General features: G+C 42.9%; 1 protein-coding gene across 2 annotated transcripts in view; it reads left to right on the top strand.

Annotated features, from left to right (window-relative positions):
- The first annotated feature begins 1,955 nt into the window (after nt 1-1,955).
- LOC124036579 (talin-2-like) overlaps nt 1,956-27,813 on the top strand; it is a 231,754-nt gene continuing 205,896 nt past the window's right edge. For both annotated transcript variants that reach the window (XM_046351337.1, XM_046351326.1), the window contains exon 1: nt 1,956-2,063. The gene's annotated coding sequence lies outside the window, so the exon portion shown is untranslated. The remainder of the gene's footprint in view (nt 2,064-27,813) is intronic.

Here is a 27,813-nt window from a genome sequence, read left to right as displayed (position 1 = left end):
AATGCCCATGATTTTGGAATGAGATGCTCGATGAGCAGGTGTCCACATACCTTTGATCATATAGTGTATGTTCAGGATGGGGGGACTGAGGCACACTCTCAACGAATCATTCAAAGGGTCTTCTAATACGTGCACACTGTTATTGATTGGTGTGCCTCAAGAAAGCTAAGGTAACTGAGCTAAACGACTATCGCCCCGTAGCACTCACTTCCGTCATCATGAAGTGCTTTGAGAGACTAGTCAAGGATCATATCACCTCCACCCTACCTGACACCCTAGACCCACTCCAATTTAATTACCGCCTCATTAGGTCCACAGACGACGCAATCGCAATCATACTGCACACTGCCCTAACCCATCAGGACAAGAGGAATACCTATGTAAGAATGATGTTCATCGACTACAGCTCAGCATTTAACACCATAGTACCCAACAAACCTGTCATTAAGCTCGAGACCCAGGGTCTCGACCCCGCCCTGTGCAACTGGGTCCTGGACTCTCTGACGGGACGCCCCCAGGTGGTGATTGTAGGAAACAACATCTCCACCCTGCTGATCCTCAACACTGGGGCCCCACAAGGGTGCGTTCTCAGCCCTCTCCTGTACTCCCTGTTCACCCATGACTGCGTGGCCATGCATGCCTCAAACTCAATCATTAAGTTTGCAGACGACACTACAGTGGTAGGCTTGATTACCAACAACGACGACACGGCCTACAGGGAGGAGGTGAGGGCCCTCGGAGTGTGGTGTCAGGAAACTAACCTCACTATCAACATCAACAAAACTAAGGAGATGATCGTGGACTTCAGGAAACAGCAGAGGGAGCACCCCCCTATCCACATCGATGGGACAGTAGTGGAGAAGGTGGAAAGTTTTAAGTTCTTCGGTGTACACATCACGGACAAACTGAAATGGTCCACCCACACAGACAGCGTGGTGAAGAAGGTGCAACAGCGCCTCTTCAACCTCAGGAGGCTGAAGAAATTTGGCTTGTCACCAAAAACACTCACAAACCTTTACAAGTGCACAATTGAGAGCATCCTAGTGGGCTGTATCCCCGCCTGGTACGGCAACTGCTCCGCCCACAACCGTAAGGCTCTCCAGAGGGTAGTGAGGTCTGCACAATGCATCACCGGGGGCAAACTACCTGCCCTCCATGACACCTGCACCACCCGATGTCACAGGAAGGCCAAAAAGATCATGAAGGACAACAACCACCCGAGCCACTGCCTGTTCACCCCGCTATCATCCAGAAGGCGAGGTCAGTACAGGTGCATCAAAGCTGGGACCGAGAGACTGAAAAACAGCTTCTATCTCAAGGCCAGACTGTTAAACAGCCATCACTAACATTGAGTGGCTGCTGCCAACATACTGACTCAAGTCTCTAGCCATTTAATAATTCAAAATTGGATGTAATAAATGTATCACTGGTCACATTAAACAATGGCACTTTATATAATGTTTACATACCCTACAGTACTCATCTCATACTGTGCTCTATACCATCTACTGCATCTTACCTATGCCGTTCGGCCATCGCTCATCCATAATATATGTACATATTATATTCATTACTTTACACTTGTGTGTATAAGGTAGTTCTTGTGAAATTGTTAGATTACTTGCTAGATATTACTGCATGGTCGGAAATAGAAGGACAAGCATTCCGCTACACTCGCATTAACATCTGCTAACCATGTGTATGTGACCAATAACATTTTATTTGATTTTTGTGGCACTTTGTCTAATATTAATTTGTAGTTATTGCTGTACAATTAGTGCTACTGAATATGCGCCAAGTTATTTGGTATATAGGGCTGTAGGTCTACATATACTGCATTAATGTCAGCCTACTGTATTGAAAAGACAGGCTGGAAATGTGTTGAGTACGAAGCGCTTCCTCGTTTCTGCGCACAGAAATCGGTCAATTTTCCTCTTCCGTCGTTTACGATTCCACAAACTAGGAGGGGCTTGATACGGTGGAGGCAGGACTGCTACTGCTTACACTGTGATTGTGTGTACATCCACTTCAACCCGCATGCACTAACGATTGACAGATTTCAGGTAGGATTTAAGCTTTTTTATCGTTCCAATGAGTTTTTAACACTGATGTTTTAGGTTAGTATGTGTCTTTGTATCTTTTATTAGGCTAGTATTTATTCACTGGTTTTCACTTAGGCTAGTGTGTTAATTTCATTTGTCGTTTGCCCATAATTGAATGATGGTTGATTTCATTGCACCTGCAAACACGTAGGCTATTTAATATGGGGCAATTTTATTACTTAATTAAACATAATTGCCTATATTGAGTAAATATTTGGACTATAGTTTCCAGAACCTTATCTTGCTAATGAGACATTCAGTCCGTTATCCGAAGGATGTGCGAACTTGTGAGGCAATCCCCTATTGACCGGTGTTACATTGTAACGTTTGATATTATGTAGGCTACATTGTATATTACACAGTCACTGCTGTCATATTTTAATGGTATGTCCTAAACCTAACAATCCACGGTCATGTTCCCAAAACTAATAGAATTAGGCTACTGTAGCCTAAACCGAACATTTCAAGCCACTAACGTTACCCCACCACTACTCTACTACTAGCCTACAGTACATCAAGACAACCATTTCCCAGATGATGAGATTGAGCTGTAACCTAATAAATGTTGTCCATGGGCTATTTAGAGCATCATTGATTAAAATGAGAACCGGGGGAAAAAATGTACATTTGGGGTGTTTTACTTTAGCCTACATGTAGGTACATTGCACGATAACTATAAACGACGATCCTCCCTCCCCCTCATTGCCCTACATAAGCCAATAGCTTACATTATAAGCCTATGATGCTGAGTGCATGTTGGAAGCAGCAAACTGTTTGCGATTCCTGCTACTCCTGCCTTCTTGTTCATGTAGTTGCAGACCTGAGTTGGGTCCAGATTTAGTCACAGAAGGCTACGAGTTAGAGTCCTTCAACCATCGCCAGTGACACTGCATGGTAATACAGCTGCACTGCATTTTAAAGACATCGTAGTAGCAGGTGTCCAAAGGCGTATCCCAAGATATGGTCATAATAGCGGTCCAAATTGACCAGTCAAAGATCATATTTATATTTTTCTAGACTCATTTGGATTGGTAAGAGGACACACAATAGCATGCGCCAAATATCATGACATGGTATTCGAGACTACTGGGTCATGCATATGCATAACTTGGTCAGATATCAAATACATTTAAATTTAAAGTGTGATTTTGTGGTCAGCTTTTGTCAACAGACACACTGCTTAATAGTCGATATGCCTAAGGCATTCTGCTCCACAGCAAGCTTACTTGTTAGGTAGCCTATATGTGTACCATTCATTTTGAGTCATGTGACAAGTTTTGTGCTAACTGGTATCCTTGGGACATCCTTAACCCTTCCCTAACCTTAACCCTTACCGTAACCATTTGAAAGTTCAACTTTAATGGCGGTAGGGACATCCCAAGGACCTGAACAGCATGGACCCCATCTGACATGCTGAATTCCAAATTGACCCCTTACCCCCGAGGCATTCCTGTAGATCTGAAAGGATTGCTTATGTGTAATGGCAAGATTTCGACTCAGCCAATCAGATGACAAGTTGAATAAAGTGTATATGGGCATATCACATTTTGTGTCAAATGAAAGCTAATCTATATTTTGGGGAAATAAAGGCATACATATGTTTTTCATCCACCCTAAAGATTAGGAATAAGCAAAGGCTTTGATTGCTGGTCACACATAGAAAAGGGTTCTTAAAAAACATATTTATCATTTATATTTAGTTTTGAAGAAAATATTCTGCTTTCTATAAGTTTAAGAGATATTGCTTCATGTCTTGTCATTCTGTTACCAAAACCCCACATATCTTTAAAATGTTTTCACATTTCTCTTCCTCATGAGGAGGAAGGATTATGTAAATTCACAGAATTAACAAGTTAATGTAGACCTATCAAGTAGATCATGTTTTTACTGATAACAATTTGGTTTATGAATTCTAAAGTGATTAATACGCATCACTCTGTTACCAAATCGGTAACAGATGGACTGAAAAATAAGTAACAGAATTACTGCAATTGAATTGGCCATAATGGGAAATCATAGTAGTCGCAAACCAGAGTTGCAGTTGAGCACAGTAGAATACAGTCAAAAGTCGGTACAGTAGAAATACAGTACAGTAGAGCACATATTAGTAGGCAGTATACTGTGATATACTCTACTGGACAGTACTGTGCTCTTCTGTACTGAACTATACTCTATTTTTTTTCTTTACTCTACTCTGTGCTCTGCTGTACTCTACTTTTTGTGCTGTACTGCACTATACTCTACTCCACTATACTGTACAACAGGTGTAGACCTTAGCGTGAAATGCTTACTTACAAGCCCTTAACCAACAATACAGTTCAAGAAATAGAGTTATGAAATAAATATTTACTAAATAAAGTAAAACATAAAATAAAAAGTAACACAATAAAATAACAACAAGGCTGTATACAGGGGGTACCGGTACCGAGTCAATATGCGGGGGTACAGGTTAGTCAAGTTAATTTGTACATGTAGGTAGGGGTAAAGTGTCTATGCATAGATAATAAACAGCAAATATCAGCAGTGTCAAAACAAAATGTAAATAGTCCGGGTGGCCATTTTATTAATTGTTCGGCAGTCTTGTGGCTTTGGGGTAAAAGCTGATAAGGAGCCTTTTGGACCTAGACTTGGCGCTCCGGTGCCTCTTGCTGTGCTGTAGCAGAGAGAACAGTGTATTACTTTGGTGACTGGAGCCTTTAACAATGTTTGGAGCCTTCCTCTGACACCACCTAGTATATAGGTGCCAGGAAGTTTGGCCCCATTGATGTACAGGGCCGTATGCATTACCCTCTAGCGCCTTAGTCAGATGTTGAGCAGTTGCCATACCAGGCGGTGATGCAACCAGTCAGGATGATCTCAATGGAGGAGCTGTAGAACCTTCTGAGGATTTGAGGATCCATGCCAATTCTTTTCATTCACCTGAATGGGAAAAGGTGTTGTTGTGACCTCTTCACGACTGTCTTGGTGTGATTGGATCATGATAGTTTCGTTGGTGACGTGGAAACCAAGGAACTTGAATCTCTTGACCTGCTCCACTACAGCCCTGTTGATGTTAATGGGGACCTGTTCGGACCTCCTTTTCCTGTTGTCCACGATCAGCTACTTTGTCTTGCTAACATTGAGGGAGAGGTTGTTGTCCTGGCACCACACTGCCAGGTTTCTGACCACCTCCCTATAGGCTATTTCTTCATTGTCGGTGACACTGTTGTGTCGTCGGCAAACTTAATTATGTTGTTGGAGTCGTGCTTGGCCACGCAGCCGTGGGTGAACAGGGAGTACAGGAGGGGACTTAACACACACCCATGAGGGGCACCAGCGTGGCCTGTCAGGAAGACCAAAGTTTAGTCCCAGGGTCCTTAGCTTAGTGAGTACTATACTGTTGAACGCTATTCTCACATATGTGTTTCTTTTGTCCAGGTGGGAAAGGGGAGTGTGATTGAGATTGCATTATCTATGTGAATTGGAGTGAGTCATGACCAGCCTTTCAAAGCACTTAATGGCTACCATATTAGTAGGCAGTATACTGGTGTCCAATTGTTGTAGTAGCTACTATCTTCTCTCATCGCTACAACTCCCGTACGGGCTCGAGAGAGACGAAGGTTGAAAGTCATGCGTTATATGCGATACACAACCCAACCAAGCCGCACTGCTTCTTAACAGAGAGCGAGAGTTGCACCCCTTCTGAAAAAACCTACACTCGATCCCTCCGATGTCAACAACTACAGACCAGTATCCCTTCTTTCTTTTCTCTCCAAAACTCTTGAACGTGCCGTCCTTGGTCAGCTCTCCCGCTATCTCTCTCAGAATGACCTTCTTGATCCAAATCAGTCAGGTTTCAAGACTAGTCATTCAACTGAGACTGCTCTTCTCTGTATCACGGAGGCACTCCGCACCGCTAAAGCTAACTCTCTCTCCTCTGCTCTCATCCTTCTAGACCTATCGGCTGCCTTCGATACTGTGAACCATCAGATCCTCCTCTCCACCCTCTCCGAGTTGGGCATCTCCGGCGCGGCCCACGCTTGGATTGCGTCCTACCTGACAGGTCGCTCCTACCAGGTGGCGTGGCGAGAATCTGTCTCCTCACCACGCGCTCTCACCACTGGTGTCCCCAGGGCTCTGTTCTAGGCCCTCTCCTATTCTCGCTATACACCAAGTCACTTGGCTCTGTCATAACCTCACATGGTCTCTCCTATCATTGCTATGCAGATGACACACAATTAATCTTCTCCTTTCCCCCTTCTGATGACCAGGTGGCGAATCGCATCTCTGCATGTCTAGCAGACATATCAGTGTGGATGACGGATCACCACCTCAAGCTGAACTTCGGCAAGACGGAGCTGCTCTTCCTCCCGGGGAAGGACTGCCCGTTCCATGATCTCGCCATCACGGTTGACAACTCCATTGTGTCCTCCTCCCAGAGCGCTAAGAACCTTGGCGTGATCCTGGACAACAAACTGTCGTTCTCAACTAACATCAAGGCGGTGGCCCGTTCCTGTAGGTTCATGCTCTACAACATCCGCAGAGTACGACCCTGCCTCACACAGGAAGCGGCGCAGGTCCTAATCCAGGCACTTGTCATCTCCCGTCTGGATTACTGCAACTCGCTGTTGGCTGGGCTCCCTGCCTGTGCCATTAAACCCCTACAACTCATCCAGAACGCCGCAGCCCGTCTAGTGTTCAACCTTCCCAACCACCCCGCTCCTCCGCTCTCTCCACTGGCTTCCAGTTGAAGCTCGCATCCGCTACAAGACCATGGTGCTTGCCTACGGAGCTGTGAGGGGAACGGCACCTCAGTACCTCCAGGCTCTGATCAGGCCCTACACCCAAATAAGGGCACTGCGTTCATCCACCTCTGGCCTGCTCGCCTCCCTACCACTGAGGAAGTACAGTTCCCGCTCAGCTCAGTCAAAACTGTTCGCTGCTCTGGCTCCCCAATGGTGGAACAAACTCCCTCACGACGCCAGGACAGCGGAGTCAATCACCACCTTCCGGAGACACCTGAAACCCCACCTCTTTAAGGAATACCTAGGATAGGATAAAGTAATCCTTCTCACCCCCCTTAAAATATTTAGATGCACTATTGTAAAGTGGTTGTTCCACTGGATGTCATAAGGTGAATGCACCAATTTGTAAGTCGCTCTGGATAAGAGCGTCTGCTAAATGACTTAAATGTAATGTAAATGTAACACAGTGCGCATCCAACCCGGAAGCCAGCCACACCAATGTGTCGGAGGGAACACCGTGCACCTGGCAACCTTGGTTAGCGTGCACTGCGCCCGGCCCACCACAGGAGTCGCTGGTGCGCGATGAGACAAGGACATCCCTACCGACCAAGCCCTCCCTAACCCGGACGACGCTAGGCAATTGTGCGTCACCCCACAGACCTCCCGGTCGCGGCCGGTTACGACAGAGCCTGGGCGCGAACCCAGAGTCTCTGATGGCACAGCTGGCGCTGCAGTACAGCGCCCTTAACCACTGCGCCACCCGGGAGGCCGAATGTTCACCTGTTTTAAAAGTCTTGCTCTCATCGGCTCCGGAGAGCGTGATCACACAGCTGTCCGGAACAGCTCGTGCTCTCATGCATGCTTCAGTGTTGCTTGCCTCGTAGCGAGCATATAAGGCATTTAGCCCATCTGGTAGGTTCCTGTCACTGGGCAGCTCACTGTTGGGTTTCCCTTTGTAGTCCGTAATGCAAGCCCTGCCACATCCGACGAGCATCAGAGCCGGTGTAGTAGGATTCAGTCTTAGTCCTGTATTGATGCTTTGCCTTTTTGATGGTTCTTCTGAGGGCATAGCGGGATTTCTTATAAGCATCCGGATTAGTGTCCCACTCATTGAAAGCGGCAGCTCTAGCATTTAGCACGGTGCTGATGGCTAATCCATGGCTTCTGGTTGGGATATGCACGCACAGACACCAGCTGTTATTGTACTGAACTATAATCTACTATTTTTTTTACTGCACTTTACTGAGCTATAAATCAAATCAAATCAAATCAAATTTATTTGTATAGCCCTTCGTACATCAGCTGATATCTCAAAGTGCTGTACAGAAACCCAGCCTAAAACCCCAAACAGCAAACAATGCAGGTGTAAAAGCACGGTGGCTAGGAAAAACTCCCTAGAAAGGCCAAAGCCTGGTTCCTCTCTAGGTTTCTTCCTAGGTTATGTGGGGTGGCCAGTCCTCTCTCTGTGCCGGGTAGAGATTATAACAGAACATGACCAAGATGTTCAAATGTTCATAAATGACCAGCATGGTCGTATAATAATAAGGCAGAACAGTTGAAACTGGAGCAGCAGCACAGTCAGGTGGACTGGGGACAGCAAGGAGCCATCATGTCAGGTAGTCCTGGGGCACGGTCCTAGGGCTCAGGTCCTCCGAGAGAGAGAAAGAAAGAGAGAATTAGAGAGAGCATATGTGGGGTGGCCAGTCCTCTTCTGGCTGTGCCGGGTGGAGATTATAACAGAACGTGGCCAAGATGTTCAAATGTTCATAAATGACCAGCATGGTTGAATAATAGTAAGGCAGAACAGTTGAAACTGGAGCAGCAGCATGGCCAGGTGGAATGGGGACAGCAAGGAGTCATCATGTCAGGTAGTCCTGGGGCATGGTCCTAGGGCTCAGGTCCTCCGAGAGAGAGAAAGAAAGAGAGGAGAGAATTAGAGAACGCACACTTAGATTCACACAGGACACCGAATAGGACAGGAGAAGTACTCCAGATATAACAAACTGACCCTAGCCCCCCGACACATAAACTACTGCAGCATAAATACTGGAGGCTGAGACAGGAGGGGTCAGGAGACACTGTGGCCCCATCCGAGGACACCCCCGGACAGGGCCAAACAGGAAGGATATAACCCCACCCACTTTGCCAAAGCACAGTCACCACACCACTGATTTGATTTGATTTGAATAACCAAAATATATTTTTCAAACATCTTTCTGCAGACATCTTTGAATCTGAATGCGGAGTAGATATTTAAGAGTTTTTGGAGAATGTGGTCACATAAGAAAACTGATGGAGATTTTATTGTCATTTTGTTACCTTTGCATCAGCAATGTTCCTCAAGTAGATGCGTTTCAGGAAAATGTTCAGTGGCACTTGTAGACTTCTGCATATCGGTGTATGGTTTATCAATCACTGGTTTTTGGTTGGCAATGGTTTTTAAATCAAAAAGTGAGTCTCGGTGTCAATCTGCTAATGTGGAATTGCCCATATTGCCCTATAAAACTCTTTCAGAGCTTCATTTAAAAATGAAAATAAAATAAAAATCCAGAATTTCATGATATCCAAATGGTAGTTACAGTCTTGTCCCATCGCTACAACTCCCGTATGGACTCGGGAAAGGTGAAGGTCGAGAGCCATGCGTCCTCCAAAACAAGACCCTACAGTATTTCTGCAAAGCTGTCATCAAGACAAAGGGTGGCTACTTTGAAGAATCTCAAATATAAATATATTTTGATTTGTTGATTCCATATGTGTTATTTCATAGTTTTAATATCTTCACTATTATTCTACAATATTGAACAAATAAATAAAAACTGGAATGAGTAGGTGGGTCCAAATGTTTGACTGCTACTGTGTGTGTAATGTATATATATTATTGTTTATTTTGCTTTAGAAAACTTAATTCAGCCCACAGGCCACCAGTTGGGGCACCCTGCACTAGAGACTGTGTGCCAAAATCAGACTTAAAGTGCACTTAAAGTGCACCTCATAGATATCATCCTAACCAACTTGCCCTCTAAATACACCTCTAAATACATCTCAGCGATCACTGCCTCATTACCTGCATCTGTAGTGGGTCAGCGGTCAAACGGACCTCCACTCTTCACTGTCAAACGCTACCTGAAACACTTCAGCAAGCCGGCCTTTCTATTCAACCTGGCCGGGGTATCCTGGAAGGATATTGATCTGATCCCGTCAGTAGAGGCTGCCTGGCTATTTTTTTTAAATGCCTTCCTCACCATCTTAAATAAGCATGCCCCATTCAAGAAATTTAGAACCAGGAACAGATATAGCCCTTGGTTCTCTCCAGACCTGACTGCCCTTAACCAACACAAAAACATCCTATGACGTTCTGTATTAGCATCTAACAGCCCCCATGATGTGCAACTTTTCAGGGAAGCTAGAAACCAATATACACAGGTAGTTAGAAAAGCCAAGGCTAGCTTTTTCAAGCTCAAAAAAACAAAAACAAACTTCTGGGACACTGTAAAGTGCATGGAGAATAAGAACACCTCCTCCCAGCTGCCCACTGCACTGAGGATAGGAAACGCTGTCACCACCGATAAATCCACTATAATTGAGAATTTCCAGAAGCATTTTTCTACGGCTGGTTATGCTTTCCACCTGGCTACCCCTACCCCGGTCAACAGCACTGCAACTGCACCCCCCACAGCAACTCGCCCAAGCCTTCCCCATTTCTCCTTCTCCCAAATCCAGTCAGCTGATGTTCTGAAAGAGCTGCAAAATCTGGACCCCTACAAATCAGCCGGGCTAGACAATCTGGACCCTTTCTTTCTAAAAATTATCTGCTGAAATTGCCACCCCTATTACTATTCTGTTCAACCACTCTTTCGTGTCGTCTGAGATTCCCAGAGATTGGAAAGCAACTGTGGTCATCCCCCTCTTCAAAAGGGGGGACACTCTTGACCTAAACTTCTACAGACCTATATCTATCCTACCTGCGTTTCTAAGGTCTTCGAAAGCCAAGTCAACAAACAGATTACCGACCATTTCGATTCCCACCATACCTTCTACACTATGCAATCTGGTTTCAGAGCTGGTTATGGGTGCACGTCAGCCACGCTCAAGATATCCTAAACGATATCTTAACCGCCATCGATGAGAAACAATACTGTGCAGCCGTATTCATTGACCTGGTCAAGGCTTTCGACTCTGTTAATCATCACATCCTCATCGGCAGACTCGATAGCCTTGGTTTCTCAAATGATTGCCTCTCCTGGTTCACCAACTACTTCCCTGATAGAGTTCAGTGTGTCAAATCAGAGGGCTGTTGTCCGGACCTCTGGCCGTCTCTATGGGGGTGATACAGGGTTCAATTCTTGGACCGACTCTCTTCTCTGTATACATCAATGTTGTTGCTCTTACTGCTGGTGAGTCTCTGATCCACCTCTACCCAGACGACACCATTCTGTATACTTCTGGCCCTTCTTTGGACACTGTGTTAACAACCCTCCATACGAGCTTCAATGCCATACAACTCTCCTTCCGTGGCCTCCAACTGCTCTTAAATGCAAGTAAAACTAAATGCATGCTCTTCAACCGATCACTGCCTGCACCTGCCCGCCCGTCGAACATCACTACTCTGGACGTTTCTGACTTGAATATGTGGACAACTACAAATACCTAGGTGTCTGGTTAGACTGTAAACTCTCCTTGCAGACTCACATCAAACATCTCCAATCCAAAGTTAAATCTAGAATTGGCTTCCTATTTCGCAACAAAGCATCCTTCACTCATGTTGCCAAACATACCCTTGTAAAACTGACGATCCTACCGATGTCCACACCCTGACCATAGTTTGCTTTGTATGTTTCTATGTTTTGTTTGGTCATGGTGTGATCTGAGTGGGAATTCTATGTTGCATGTCTAGTTTGTCTATTTCTATGTTTGGCCTGATATGGTTCTCAATCAGAGGCAGGTGTTAGTCATTGTCTCTGATTGGGAACCATATTTAGGTAGCCTGTTTGGTGTTGGGTTTTGTGGGTGATTGTTCCTGTCTCTGTGTTAGTTTGCACCAGACTGGGCTGTTTAGGTTTTCACGTTACGTTTATTGTTTTGTAGTGTTCATGTTTATCTTTTTATTAAACATGAATCAAAATAACCACGCTGTGCTTTGCTCCGCCTCTCCTTCAACTCAAGAAAACCGTTACAACCGATCCTCGACTTCGGCGATGTCATTTACAAAATAGCCTCCAATACCCTACTCAATAAATTGGATGCAGTCTATCACAGTGCCATCCTTTTTGTCACCAAAGCCCCATATACTACCCACCACTGCGACCTGTACGATCTCGTTGGCTGGCCCTCTCTTCATACTTGTCGCCAAACCCACTGGCTCCAGGTCATCTACAATACCCTACCAGGTAAAGTCCCCCCTTATCTCAGCTCGCTGGTCACAATAGCAGCACCCACCTGTAGCACGCGCTCCAGCAGGTATATTTCTCTGGTCACCCCCAAAACCAATTATTCCTTTGGCCGCCTCTCCTTCCAGTTCTCTGCTGCCAATGACTGGAATGAACTGCAAAAATCTCTGAAACTGGAAACACTTATCTCCCTCACTAGCTTTAAGCACCAGCTGTCAGAGCAGCTCACAGATTACTGCGCCCATACATAGCCCATCCATAATTTAGCCCACACAACTACCTCTCTCCCTACTTTATTTATTTATTTTTACTCATTTACACCCCATTTTTCTTACTCTACTTTGCACATTCATACACTGCAAATCTACCATTCCAGTGTTTTACTTGCTATATTGTATTTACTTCGCCACCATGGCCTTTTTTTTGCCTTTACCTCCCTTCTCTCACCTCATTTGCTCATTTTGTATATAGACTTATTTTTATATTGTATTATTGACTGTATGTTTGTTTTACTCCATGTGTAACTCTGTGTCGTTGTATGTGTCGAACTGCTTTGCTTTATCTTGTCCAGGTCACAATTGTAAATGAGAACTTGTTCTTAACTTGCCTACCTGGTTAAATAAAGGTGAAATAATACAAATAAAAAAAAACATTGTTCAGGTGTAATGCATCCATGCTGAACTGTTCCAGTGTTAGCCCTTGTCCAGTCCATGTTCAGAGCTAGAGTGGGTTCTCCCCATGATCCTACAGTACAGAGCATCTGTGCTCCATCAGTCTGCCATGTACCCAGTTATAATTATCTCACATTACCAGTCAGTTCAGATGGAGAATGCACTTGCCAACGGCAACTGATAAAATCCTATACAGTTAATCTAACATCACCTCATGGAAAACACAGAGGGGAATTTAGCAGCTTCCGATTCTGTGGTTACATATGCAGGATGACCAGAGGTTACAATATCAGTAGCCCTGTACCACTTTTAAAACTGGCAGAGGTACACAGCATTTTTCTGGATCCCTCCAACAGAGTTAGGTAGTCAGATCCATGTGGGTGGCTCGCTCACAGGTAGAAACTCAGTTCTTTACTACTGGATGGCTTTCACCATATTCTATCAGTTATTGATGTAGTCGTCACAATATGCAAGATATAGGCCTACCTACAGTAGTACAGTAGATTACCTGTCTTAGACAATTAACAAGTGAAGTCATCCTGTCTCTGTCATGTGTGCAGTATCAGATTATATTCAACATACACTCAGTATAGTCAATACACACTGAAACCTGATATCAGGTCAGACCGTATGGCTTATTACAGTTTATGTTTACCTCTTATTGTCATTTCCCCATCTGTATCGCCATCTAGCTGGAGTAATTAAACTTCAGCTCTCTCGTTAATGGTTTGCATTGACTTTATCTGATCAGAAGCCACCCATTTAAGATGCCATTACGGTTGTGTTTACACATGCAGCCCAATTCTGATGATTATCAAAAGACCAATAAGGGGAAAAAATCTGAATTGGGCTGCCTGTATAAACACAGCCTATGAAAATTACTCTGGATTATGGGAAGCTATTAAGGTCTTTGTTAAACAAGCTCCAATTCATGCAAAATTGCCCTCTGTGTAAATTATTCAACTTGTAGGGTTATTGTATTTTGTGGAATTACTAGTACTTGAGATCCCATTTGGGACTCTGCAAAAATGTCATGCGAAACGGCACAGTGATCCATGTTAGAGAAATATTGTCTTTACATTTTAATTTTGGCAAATTAATGCATTTTGTGGCATGTGTTTTAGATAAACAGGTGCTAATGACAGTGTAATGAACTATGCTACTCTCTCTTCATCACTCATGATCAAAAGGCTTTAATAAATCCAATTAATTACCCATGTGTTTACTTCCTTAAAGAAGGCCTCTGCTCCAACAGAGCCATTCTGATTCTCATTGGCTATTTCCCAGGTCATAGAGGAAGGACAGGATCCCATCAGTCAAACATATTTGAAGCTCATTGTAAGTTTGAGGAGAAATATGTGGGACAAGGCCAATGTGCTTAGACATCAATAGGAGAGTTTTTTTGTTTGTTGTTGTTGCAAAAATAATATGTAGATCTGTGAAAAAAGCTGTCAAAAAATAAACATCATCATAGTGACAAAGGTCACTCAGTCCAAGGTTCATTAGAAACAGTCAGTCGTTCTTGATCTACTGCACAGTGCCAGTGAAGAGGACAAGCTGCTGTTAAGTGTGTGAGAGAAGGCCTATGTTTCCCTGTCATCCGTTAGAAAGTAGTTTTCCTCCCAGCTGTTGCAGTTGCTCCGTCACTAACATAGCATTCCTGGACGGAATTCCCCATGAAATGTTTAGTCAGAGGTTTGGGAAGTAAGGGATTGGGGAAGTGAGTATTTTGGAGTCATCAGAGAGTGTGTGGGAGTTGGAAACTGCAACACACCCTGTGCTACTGTAGCTCTGACCCTGCGTTTGTGTTCTCTGTTTTCAACTGAAATAGATGTGCTACGTGCTGCTTACTGCTCTCTATATGGCCACAGCATATCAGACTCTGTAGGGCATACCTGCTTTTTAAGGAACACAAGGTAGCAGCTATCTTATCTTTTTCTTCTTGGGTTCAACAATATGTATTTCTAGCATGGTGGATGGGTTTAGCGATGACTAACAGTGGGTACTATGAACTATCCCTTTGATCCAGTGGCAGTGAAAGGATTGGAGAGTAGGTTTTATGTTTTTTTAATTAAGTCTGTATGGATGTTTGCTTGGGTGGTTGTTGGGGGGGGTCTGTGTGTGTTCAGGTTAAATAGCAAGACATTATTTTACTTAGACAGTGAGAGACAGTTAATGTTTCTTTGGTTCGATATTGTTCTATCCACTAGATTTAGATTATGGTGCATAATTCCATGTGACTTTTCTATGGCATTTTCTAGAATGATCTATGCATGTTGACTGGAATGAAGTAAGTGAACTCGCCTTGTCTCCTGGGAGGAATGAACTGAGTGGGGCTCATTGTTGGAATAATTCCCTCCTCATTCCTCAAATACACATTTTCCAGAATCACTTCCCTCACTTGCTCTCTCAGTGTGTCAGAGCTTCTTTTTTTCCAGGGGAAGTCCTGGTCTTTTACAGAGTTAAAGGACAAGTACAATAGAAATAATGTTCCTGTGATTAAGAGGTCACTCTCTCGCTCTACACAACATCTGAGCAATCCACCTCCACTTTCACTCTTACTTAGATATTATTGATGATGCATAGCTACAGTTAAATGGAACACAACATCTTGCTACCGGAGTCTGAGATGTTAGAGAGACAAGGGACTGTTTCTGAACACTACTGATGTGTGTTTGATTTTCTGGCACTTTACTGCAGCGGAAGCATCACTCAGCTGGGTGCTACGCTGTCGGCAATGGAGGATCAGCTACCTATGGAGGAGCGGCTGCTATGGGGGAACTGGGAGTGTCAGACAAGGCAATAGGCCCTGATGAAACGCTCTTGGCCTGTTTGACAGACTGACTTTCTCCCTGGCTGTACTGTACCATCGATGCGCCCTCCGCTCAAGCCATACTCAAGCCATACTCAAGCCATCATCTATAAGTCTTTGCTAGGTAAAGCCTCGCCTTATATCACCTCACTGGTCACCATAGCAGCACCCACCCGTAGCATGCGCTCCAGCAGGTTTATTTCACTGGCCACCCCCAAAGCCAATTCCTCCTTTGGTCGCCTTTCCTTCCAGTTCTCTGCTGCCAATGACTGGAACGAATTGCAAAAATCACTGAAACTGGAGACTCATATCTCCCTCACTACCTTTAAACACCAGCTGTCAAAGCAGCTTACAGGTCACTGCACCTGTGCATATCCCATCTGTAAATAGCCCATCCAACTACCTCATCCCCATACTGTTATTTGTTTTGTTCCTTTCCACCCAGTATCTCTACTTCCACATGCATCTTCTGCACATCTATCACTCCAGTGTTTAATTGCTAAATTGTAATTATTTTGCCACTATGGCCTATTTATTGCCTTACCTCCCTTATCTTACCTCATTTGCACACACTGTATATAGACTTATTTTCTCTATTGTGTCATTGACTGTATGTTTGTATATCCCATGTGTAACTCTGTTGTTTGTGTCGCACTGCTTTGTTTTATTTTGGCCAGGTTACAGTTGTAAATGACAACTTGTTCTCAACTAGCCTACCTGGTTAAATACAGTTGAAAAAATATATAACTGACATTTCCTAACTGCCTTAATTCCATTCTTCCGTCTTTAATTTGTTGTTAATTTATGCATTATGTATTTTGTTAACAAGAACCACAATGGAAAAAAGTATCTACACCTTTTAAATGCATTTTATCCATGTGTGGTTGGTTGTATTAAGTTTTTGGTTTTTTAAATGGTCAAATAATCGTATCATATTTACATAGATTACATTTTTTTTTAAATATTTTGATGTGGCTCCGCATTTCAATAAAGACGGGGTCTTTGCTCTTCGGATTATTCTAGAGATATTTTTGAGTGGCATGACAATGAAGCAGCTTTAGATGATGGTTATGAAACATGTTATCATCTGTATGTATATCAGTGACAGTAGTAATTGGAGCTGTGGTAGACTCTGCCATGGCAGCCATATGACAAATGGGTCAGTAGACTGAGTCCAGTTTGTTAGGGCTCAGGTCAGTACACTGGTATGTGCCATCCTGCCAGCCTGCTCATTCATCTATGGGTCAAAAAGGGTGCCTGTCTTAGCCAGCGGCCAATGTGACAACATTTGGATATGTTCCCTCAAACGCCCTGTTTGGGTTAGGTTCCATGTTTGTGTTCTCGCAAATGTGTTCTCTCTTTGTGTAATACATTGAAGTAAATTTGAATATAGCAGTATGTATGTATGGTATCTTGAGGTGAGCTTCTAATGTGAAAGGTCCAATTTAATATTGAAAATGGGAAAGCTTTATTATTGTTATGTTTCTATTCGGCCTTGGAGGATGGTTGGGAACTGAGTGAATTACTTTCTGATAAGCATTTCTTCAGTATTCAGATATTTTATAGAATTGAATACTGCAAACTGTCATTTCATTTAAACTAGGTTTTGACAGTAATTATGCATGGTATTGTATGCAGTCATCATTGGTATGTATTTAAGCAATAAGGCCCGAGGGTGTGTGGTATATGGCAAATATACCAGGGCTAAGGGCTGTTCTGCCCGACGCAATGCGGAGTACTAGGACACAGCCCTTAGCCATGGTATATTGGCCATATACCACAAACCTGTGAGGTGCCTTATTGCTATTATAAACTGGTTACCAACGTAATTAGAGCAGTAAAAATAAACGTTTTGTCATACCCATGGTATACAGTCTGATATACCACGGCTTTCAGCATTCAGGGCTCGAACCACCCAGTTTATTTATATATATATCAAGGTCAGAGGGATACTTATTAACATGCTGTTAATGTGTGTGTGTGTGTGTGTGTTTGTTTATAAATATTCTGATTGTTACTAGATAGGCAATACTTATAGAGAGTTTCTCATGGGAAAAGCTTGATCAAAATATCTGATGTATTGAAAAGAAAAGGAATGCCTTTGGACTTGGTTCTGCTTCCCCTACAGGGAAATCTATTATCTGTGGTAAGGATCATGAGATGTCTTCTATTCAGCTGCATGTGAAAAGGATGAAAGTTGAAAAGTTCAACTGATGCTCCTCAGGGTTTTATATGATTGTTTCCACCACTAACGATTTGAATGAGGACTATTGAGTATCTGGCCACAGAATCAATGTGGTCAGTTATGGAGCCACTAACTAGAGCACATACTGAGCTACTGCACTGACAAACTGTTCACCTAACACTTGTTGGCTGCTTTTTCTTCACTCTGCTGTGAAACCATCTCAATTGTGTTGAGGTCGGGTCATTGTGGAGGCCAGGTCATCTGATGCAGCACTCCATCCCTCTTTCTTGGCTATCTTCTGTATAACACCCCTACCTTGTCACAACACAACTGATGGTGGCTCAAACTGATTGGCTCAAACAAAATAACTTTCAACAAGGCACACCTGTTAATTGAAATGCATTGCAGGTAACTACCTCATGAAGCTGGTTGAGAGAATGCCAAACGTGTGCAAAGCTGTCATCAATGAGATGGTGGCTACTTCAAATATATTTTGATTTGTTTAACACTTTTTTGGGGTTACTACATGATTCCATATGTGTTGTTTCATAGTTTTGTCTTCACTATTATTATACAATGTATAAAATAGTACAAACAAAGAAAAACCCTTGAATGAGTAGGTGTGTACAAACATTTGACTGGTACTGTATGTCAGCAATCCTTCCTCCAAAGGACCATTCAATGGATTACATTTAGTGAAAATCTCCCAAATCATCATGTTCTTGTTTCCTGAGTAATCACTCAATTTTAGCAGCAAGCTCTGTGGGGTCCTGATGGCATTGTCCCCCTTCCTACATCAGTATACTGGGAGTGCTCGGTGTTGGCAGTCTCTCACAGGACCACATAGGATCCATAGGAGTGGGATGCTAAGACTGCTGATCGAGCCACTCATCGATCCGTATTGATGAAATATCAGAGCTCAATATGTCAGACCAGTATACCTCCTCGACATAGTCAGTTAGATTTGATTCATTTTAATTAAAGTAGTTCTCTCTATTCTAAATGACGTTGTCTATCAGACTGGCAAAATTTAAATACTGTATAGTTTGAAAATCATCCCACTGTTAGTGTGTCATGATGGCAGTTGGCCAATGACTTTAAATGCAGACTCACTGGACAACAGATGAGGCCAAGGGCTGGGGGAGCAGGGAGCTTGGATTGAAATAGAACGACAAATGAACCAACAACACAATTCTATTGTTGTTGAACTGCACAGTTGATCTCATCTTATTTGTCTGCAGGAGACGACCCTACTGTCTCTAGAGCACCACTGAAAATACTTCTGTCCTCTACTTAAGGTCGTCTGTATTGTGCTGCTCACCGTGCTGCTGACCCAGTGACACCTACAGGCTCCGGCCCTCTCTCCCTCCTCTCCAGAGCCCTGTGTCTTCCCGAGGCCAGCCCAGCCAGGCAGCCACTTTGCTCTGGCTGATGGCTACAGCGTCAGAACTTTGCCTCGCAGGGAGAGAGGAGCGTGGGCCGCTTTGGCAGACAGCAAATTATTTTACATTTGGGAAGGAAATGCACTTGGCTGTTAGAAGCTGTGTTGAGTGAATGCCTTGCTTTAGTCCCGTGCATTCAGCACATCATCAGTAACCTTGTCTTACAGTCGGAGCCATTCTCAGGTTACCCACTGGGGAAATGATATCGAGTATCACATCTGTAACAGTGGCTAATGAAAGATACCTTTTTAAATATTTATAAGCAATGAATTCACATATCATGAAAATATTACAATGTACCACCAATTTGAAACATTTGCTGTGAAATAGTATTTAATTTAGAAATAGTTTCTATTTTCTGACATTCGAGTGTTCAGCTTGTTTGTTGCTACCACTCCAGCTCTGGTTTTCATCATCGTTGTCGTCACTGTGTGGTCTTCCCTCTCTAACAAAAGAGCATGCATTGCCTTGTTTTGTGCAAGCTTTGGTCTGACAGTCACAGTACACTGACGAGCTGGTTGGCAGCTTGTCTGTGTTGAGTACTTTGTGTTCTGTGCTTTTCTGTCTCTAATTGTGTCAACAGGACTCCTAGATCGAGCAGGAGCCCCCACAGCAGGTCTTGATTTAATTCAGCACTCCTATTACTTATCCCCTCCATCCGTATAGCCAGAGGCTGTTAGCGGCACCACACTCCTCTCAATTGGTTGTGTAGCTGAGGAACTGGATAGAGTGTTAAATTCTAGGAACCTGCCTGTGTATTTCGTGCATCTCTGGTACAGTAGGATTAGCTGTATCATTACTGAACTATGATCTGAGTTAGAATCACAACAGCTGTTAAGGAGGTTAAGATCAGTATTGTACTATACTGTCAGTATATTGTAGGCCTATATCCACAGAAGCATGGGACTCTTCTAGTCTTCTGACCGATGTTGGAGCAAGAGATTGATTATTTGGAGCTAATGTTCAACAAAGCCTGCATATCATATTACATTCTATACTGAACAATAATATAAACGCCACATGTAAAGTGTTGATCCAAGAAATGTCCGTTGTGTTTTATGTTTTTGTTCAGTGTAGAATGTAGATTTGCCTCCTATTGTGCTCCCCAATAACAATTGTTTGTGACATTTATTTGACATGCTTGTTAGAAACTGTGCAGCTTCTATGGTAGATACTTGTTATTTATAGATGATTTATTGTATTTTAAACCATAAATACCATTATTGATTATCATCAAAACAAAACCATTTTCATTTTGACCATTTTCATCATAAAGCAGAGAGCTACTGCATTCATGCACTGTTCAGCACAATGTATTGAGCTCTATGAACTGTGCTTTTCCACCGTGTAACATAACAGCAGACCTGTTCTGGGAAATGATGACCTCTCTAGTGTTCTTAACCTCCCAGCACAGCACCATGAACATGTCCCAATTAAATAGCTTCATCCTCAATTCCCACTGCAATCATGTCCATGCTTACACTCTGTCTCCTGTGCATCCTCTTGTGTGTGATAATCTGCTCTTTCACTATGCAATATTTATGGGATGAAGCAGCCACAGTGTCGCTTTGAGCTCTTTCCACATGTCCTATATGAAAAGAGAGGAATTCGCTAGAGACACTAAAGCTCTGTCTATAAATTTGTTACAAGTATCTTATTTACAATGTCAGGATCTACTTACTTTGGTGCCAGATGCATTCAATAATGAGAAATTATGAAAGTAGTGGGAAAAAAGTTAACGTTTTAGTTATATCAATCTATAAACTGGGTGGTTCAAGCCCTGAATGCTGATTGACTGACAGCTGTGGTATATCAGACCGTCTACCACGGGTATGACAACCCGTATGTATACAGCTCTAATTACATTGGTAACCAGTTTATAATAGCAATAAGGCCCGAGGAGGTGTGGTGTATATGGCCAATATATCACGGCTAAGGGCTGTGTCCATGACCTCCGTGTTGCGTTGTGCATCAGAACAGCCCTTAGCTGTGGTACATTGGCCATATACCACATCTCCTCAGACCTTATTACTTTATTATATGATTCTGTAATGGGTAGGAAAGGTTGAATTCCAATACCTACAGTAAGACACTGACTTAGTGCAATCATACTCTCATTGTAGGGTTTTGAGAGCTGAGATGGGTACAGGGATATGTCAGGTACTATGATGGATCATGCTTTTTCATCATAAGACATTTTTCATTAATGTATTTTTTTGTTCATCACTGCATGCATTCAATCGTGGCTTTGAATTAATCATAAGTTACATACCCCCCCCCCCTCTCTCTCTTTCCCTCTGTCTCTCTCTCAATCTTTGTAATGTACCCAAACTAAAATGCAATATTTAAAGATTATATAATAATAATAATAATAATAAGGACGAAAATAAATGAAGCTTTAAGTAAAGGGCATAAAAAGGTCAATTCAGCAACCAACCATTGCCTCATTGTAGATATCCACCATGTCAGAGTAAATGCTTGTGTCCAGCAGAGCAGTGTGCTAAAAACGGCATCAGTGGACATAGTGAAAATGGCACGGTGTCTGTATGGTAGCTGTCACTGTGGAGAGCTTGTTCACACAGCAGTTTACTCTGTTACTGTACCAATAAACATTACCACTGCTTTCTAATGCACAGCCTGCAATGCACAAACTACTGAGGCTGTCTGGAGAGTTTTCTCCAGAAGACAATGTCTGGGCTGTTCCACGAAATGAGTGCCTTTTGTGCACTTTTGATGTTTTAAGTACAGATTGTGTACCAATATAAAATCCTGTTATATTAAATGAAGTTCCCTTTACTATAGACGACATGGAAAATTCAATCAATTACAGTGGGGCAAAAAAGTTCTCCCACTTCAACTATGACAGACAAAATGAGAAAAGAAAATCCAGAAAATCACATTGTATGATTTTTAATTAATTTATTTGCAAATTATGGCACACACACATCCTACAATGTGATTTTTCAGTTGTTTTTTTTGTCATTTCGTCTGTCATAGTTGAAGTGTACCTATGATGAAAATTACAGGCCTCTCATCTTAAGTGGGAGAACTTGCACAATTGGTGGCTGACTAAATACTTTTTTGCCCTACTGTAGATATTATTTATGAATAAGACTTGCTAAAGTGCTAAAATTCAGCATTTTGACATGTGCCTCTATGCACCTTCTATGACTTCTAGGAAGATTTTAACCCACTTAACCCCAAAATGTCTCCAGGTTTTCATCATTGTATAGTCCCAGTTATTTTGTTCCCTTGACAGACATTTATGAAGACTATTATCTACGTGATTAGTGATTTATATAAATGTCACTCATGTTAAGGTCAACCCTGTTACGTCAACTGAACTCTGGTTATTAAGGTGAAGCTATTCCTTTTCAAATATTTTTTTTCAAAAGAAACATTGAATGTGTAATAGTCAAATCCTAGTGTATATAATTGGTTCTACTCTTTATGGCCATTTGCTGGTGTTTTGTGGTGGAAAACTGAGCAGACCGAGCATAACACACCAACCCTGTTACATATAGACAGACAGGCTAGAAATGTTAACACTGAAGATTGCATTCAATTGCCACTTCCTGTTGAGCTTCCATTCCCCCTTTCACAAGGGGATTTATGGCTGTTTTAAGATATCGTCAGCCCTCTTACGGTCAACCCTGTTTCTTTATTTGGCCCCTGATAGTCATTGTCATTGCATTTTCTTCTATTTAACCTATTAAGAAATGTTTAGGATGAACTTATAAGGATGAACATGTGCTCCTCATGAAATCAAGTTACACTTCTCAAAAAGCACCGCATTGGTGGAACGACTCATCTAATATACAGCAGCCGACTGGCAATGCAAGGTGTAGTCAGAAGAGTTACTTTAAAAAACAATCTATTAATAGAAAAAAGTAAATGCAAGCACTTTTTGTCTAGTACCCAAATGGGTATGCTGTGTGTAGGTTTAAGATGATACTGTGTTAACTTCTTGCCACCTTTACCATCTGTTCTGTTTGATGCATGGCAGCTGCAGTCTGTCCCATGTGGGACTTCAGTTTCCACAGACTTGAGATGACCCTTTACCCAGTGGTGGGTGGTGGGCCACACAGGGCGGACAGGCTTTCCTCTGCCATCCCCAGGGGATGGCTCCTGTAAAGCCTGACTCGTTCCGGGCCAAATCAATTGTATTTATACAATTGTGTGTGCATGTTTAGGTAAATTCACTAAGGTCCCATTTGCAGTGGTGGGAACAGCACTGAAAATCTGTACTTAATCAGCTGATATACAGTATCAAAGTGCTGTACAGAAACCCAGCCTAAAACCCCAAACAGCAAGTAATGCAGGTGTAGAAGCACGGTGGCTAGGAAAAACTCCCTAGAAAGGCCAAACCTAGGAAGAAACCTAGAGAGGAACCAGGCTATGAGTGGTGGCCAGTCCTCTTCTGGCTGTGCCGGGTGTAGATTATAACAGAACATGGCCAAGATGTTCAAATGTTCATAAATGACCAGCATGGCCAAGATGTTCAAATGTTCATAAATAATCAGCATGGCCAGAAAGTGTCATGTAAAACTGACCAGCTGTGTGTGCCAGTCTTAGATCAAAGGTCATACCATCACTATGAACACTTGGTTGGTCTCCCCATTTGATATACACTCATTGGCCAGTTTATTAGGTACTGTTCGTGAAAATGGTTAGCTCCTACAGACCGTGAGTCACGTGGCAGTTGCTTGTTATATAAAGCAGGCAGATGGGCAACAAGGCATTGTTACTGTTCGATTGAATATTAGAATGGGAAAAACGAGTGACATAAGCAACTTTGAGCATGATATGATCGTCTTGCCAGGCACGCCGGTTCAAGTATCTCAGAAGCGGCCGGCCTCCAGTGGGTATGTGATCACCAACACTGGACAATTAAGGAGTGCAAAAACATCACCTGGTCCGATGAATCCCGGTTCCTGTTGAGTCATGCTGATGTCAGTGTCAGGTGGCGTAACGGTGTGGGGAATGTTTTTATGGAACAAAATTAGGTTCCTTCATACCAATTGAGCAACGTTTGAACGCCACACCTGTGAGAGACCGAGAGAGAAAGAGCGCGAGCTAGCTCTACTACTGACACATGAAGGAAGCTAGCTGCTGTGCTGGAGGCTTACCATCTTGTCATGCGACAACAAAGGGACCATGGCAGTTCGCTCTGTACTTTGATGGCTGCAGCATGCAATCTGTTCACCTTCACAAGACATATTTAGTCAGTGTACCAAGTTCAGGCTTAGGTTGTCAAGGTGCCAGAACTTAGTTTTTCAAAGCTTGTGTTTACCACCTGAGGGATCTACAGTATGTCAGACTGGCTTTAATGCTCACCACTATTTCCTGTGACATTGATGTCAGTGGTCCTCTGTGTACCAGGAGCATAGCCAGAAATCTGTTGGTGGGTGGGCCAAGACTTCCTGCAGTTCTACAGAGAGGAAAATGTGCAGTTGATTAGCTAATCACATGCTATTCGGCACATTTTTGTCATGAGGCTGAGAAATGTTGAGTTAAAGTGAAAATATGTGTGTTGACTGATAAAAGCTCTGGATTATGAGCTGTCTTGTTTGCTAAATGAACAAATTAAGTAGGCAGTGACATTGTGTGTGTATATAGCCATAGAAGCACAGTGACATACAGTATCCACCAATGCAGCCAAGTTCATGTGTTATTGGGGTTGTGGCTTTCAGTTAGTTATTTATGGCCACCCATCACATGGTGCATGGGGTGGCCAAAGTGAATGGTCATTCCATTGCACTGCTTGTTATGAATTTTATCTGATGGTGTGTGCATGTTTAGGTAAATTCACTAAGGTCCCATTTGCAGTGGTGGGAACAGCACTGAAAATCTGTACTTAAATTAAATTACTGTTACTCAAGTAAAACCTCTACGGGATCGGTGTCCTTAAACCGGTACAGTTTTTGCTCAATATGCGGTAGTGTGACTAGAAAACGTTGTATACAACAGCTAACTTTCCGGGTCATAGACATGTCTTATGTGGGCAGAAAGCTTAAATGTGTGTGAATCTAACTGCAGTGTCCAATTCACAGTAACTATTACAGAAGAAAATACCAATGCTACAACAACAAAACACTATCATGGCAACTTGTTTGATACATTCCCCTCTGAAGGTAAATAAGGTACTTACATTCAGTAATTTTGCTCTGATTTGTCATCCTGAGGTTCCCAGAGATAAAATTTAGTATTGTTTTGTTTGAAAAAAATATATTTTATATATTCAAATGTAGGAACTGGGTTCTATAGTTTAACCCCACTGCTGTCTCTGGCTCCACACCCACCCCGCCCGGCCATCTAAATATGTGAAGGTTAGTGTATTTTCTGTAGAGAAGCTAATGATCCATTCATGACATTCCTGGAAGTGTGTAAACTTTTTTTTATTACCATAGGATTACCATAGGACTACAATATCGAAATGTCACTATCAATCATGTTACTTGTATGCAAATCGGACACATTACAGCATGGAATTAAACATAAAAATAGGTATTCGGGTAAGAATCATATAAGTAAAAAATAATCAAACAGTGCCGATATCAATTGCCGTAGTCAACTCCATCATCTTTTTCCTGCCAAGGTAGTATTTACCCTCCATCCTCCTCCTCTTCCGAACAGCTCCTTTACACTTTGAAGGGTGTTTTCTTTTCTTGGTTGGCCCATTTCCCCTCCCCCTCAGTTGTGCCACTACAAGAAGAAATGTATTTAAGTACATGGAACGCGTTACTTGTAACAGGATACTACCCACCTCTGCCCATTTGGAACACTGACAAGTAGATAGCTTTTTTTTTGCTCAATCTGATTGGGTGGGCCTGCCTCCCCATTGGGTGGGTCCCGACCCATGCCTAAGCGGCTGCTGTGTAGACTCGATCCAGTATAATGTAATATAATCTACCCCAGTGAGATGGATATGTTTGATTCCCTTCACAGCTCAGACCTGGTGCAGAGCTGAGAGGCTAATTTAATTACACCCACCCACCCCCCACCCCCCCTGCATCCTTCCTGTCCCATGGGAAGGCACAACTAATCATTTGGGATCTCTTTTTTCCAGGAAAGGGGGGTGAGAGTGGAAGGGGGGGTGTATTTCTGCATTGAGCAGGGGGGCAGGCCCTGTAACCCTTTTTTGTTTAATTTTCAACAGAATCTCTATTTTGGGATTAGATGGTGTCTCTCCAGAAGGCTGCTAACCTACTGAACTCTAAAGACGGCCGGGCCGGGTTGGCAACAGCTGCTCCCCAGATGTGCCCAACTTCTAGTTATCTTTTCAAAGATGATTAGAAATGTAGAACTTCATAGAAAGATACTCTTGATGCCTTTTATGGCACAGTTCCTAATGGCTCATTTCACATGTCTGTCTGAGCATGTAAATGGTGATTTTGGATATTTTGTTCAAAAGTATTATTTGAGTGCTCTGCTCAGTTTGAATATTTGACCATGTTATTTGTATTTGTTTGATTCATTTATATGTCCTGTACCCTCTGTGGTTTAGAGAGCTGTTACAAGTACTCTACATTCTGTACTCACTTTTTAAAGGGACACATACAAAACCATTTGGAGTAACCATGATGTATTTTGCTATAATTGAGATAAAAATCACCCAGTCTGGAGTGGGTTGCCTGAAGCTGGTAAAGTTGTGGCCAAGCATCAGTCTTATATTATTGTTGCGAACATCCTAACATTTAGCAGCAGTTATTTTCCATGAAAAAGGATAACTAACATCTGTTATCATTTCAAATTTGCTGTCAAATGAAAGCAAAGAGTCTATATTATGGGTTAATTAAGGCATTTTCCGTCCATCCCAATGTGGAATAAACAAAGGCTTTGATTTCAGGGGTCTTGAAAGAAAATCTACTTGAAAAAGTCTTAAAAGGTATTAGAAATACATCAAAACATAATAATGTTGAGGTAAAGGGCCCTGTATATTTAGTTTTGCAGAAATGATTTGCCTTATGTAAGTTTTTGAAATATTTCCTTGTGTCTTATCATTCTGTAACCAAAACCCCATAAACCGCTGCGCCACTCAGGAGGTGATATAAGGCATTGCGGTGCAAGAGGCGAAACTACAGACGAGGGTTTGATCCCGGGCTGTATCTCAACCGGCCTTGATCAGGAGTCCTATAGGGCGGCGCACAATTGGCCCAGCATCATCCGGGTTAAGGGAGCTTTTGGCTGGGGGGGGGGTTTACTTGGCTCATCGTGCTCTAGCGACTCCTTGTGGTGGGCCGGGCGCCTGCAGGCTGACACCGGTCATCAGTTGCACAGTGTTTCCTCCAACATATTGGTGCGGCTGGCTTCTGGGTTAAGCCAGCAGGTGTTAAAATATGCAGTTTGGCAGGTCATGTTTCGGAGGACGCATGACTCGACCTTCGCCTCTCTCGAGCCCGTTGGGGAGTTGCAGCAATGAGACAAGATCGAAATTGGAGAGAAAAAGGGGGTTAAAATAAAAACTTTACATTTTTCTAATTTCTCTCA

The sequence above is a fragment of the Oncorhynchus gorbuscha genome, linkage group LG01 (genome assembly GCF_021184085.1).
Source record: "Oncorhynchus gorbuscha isolate QuinsamMale2020 ecotype Even-year linkage group LG01, OgorEven_v1.0, whole genome shotgun sequence".
In the NCBI taxonomy this organism is placed as follows: Eukaryota; Metazoa; Chordata; class Actinopteri; order Salmoniformes; family Salmonidae; genus Oncorhynchus; species Oncorhynchus gorbuscha.
The sequence above is the reverse complement of the archived record's forward strand: the minus strand, read 5'-3'. Positions and strand labels throughout refer to the sequence as shown.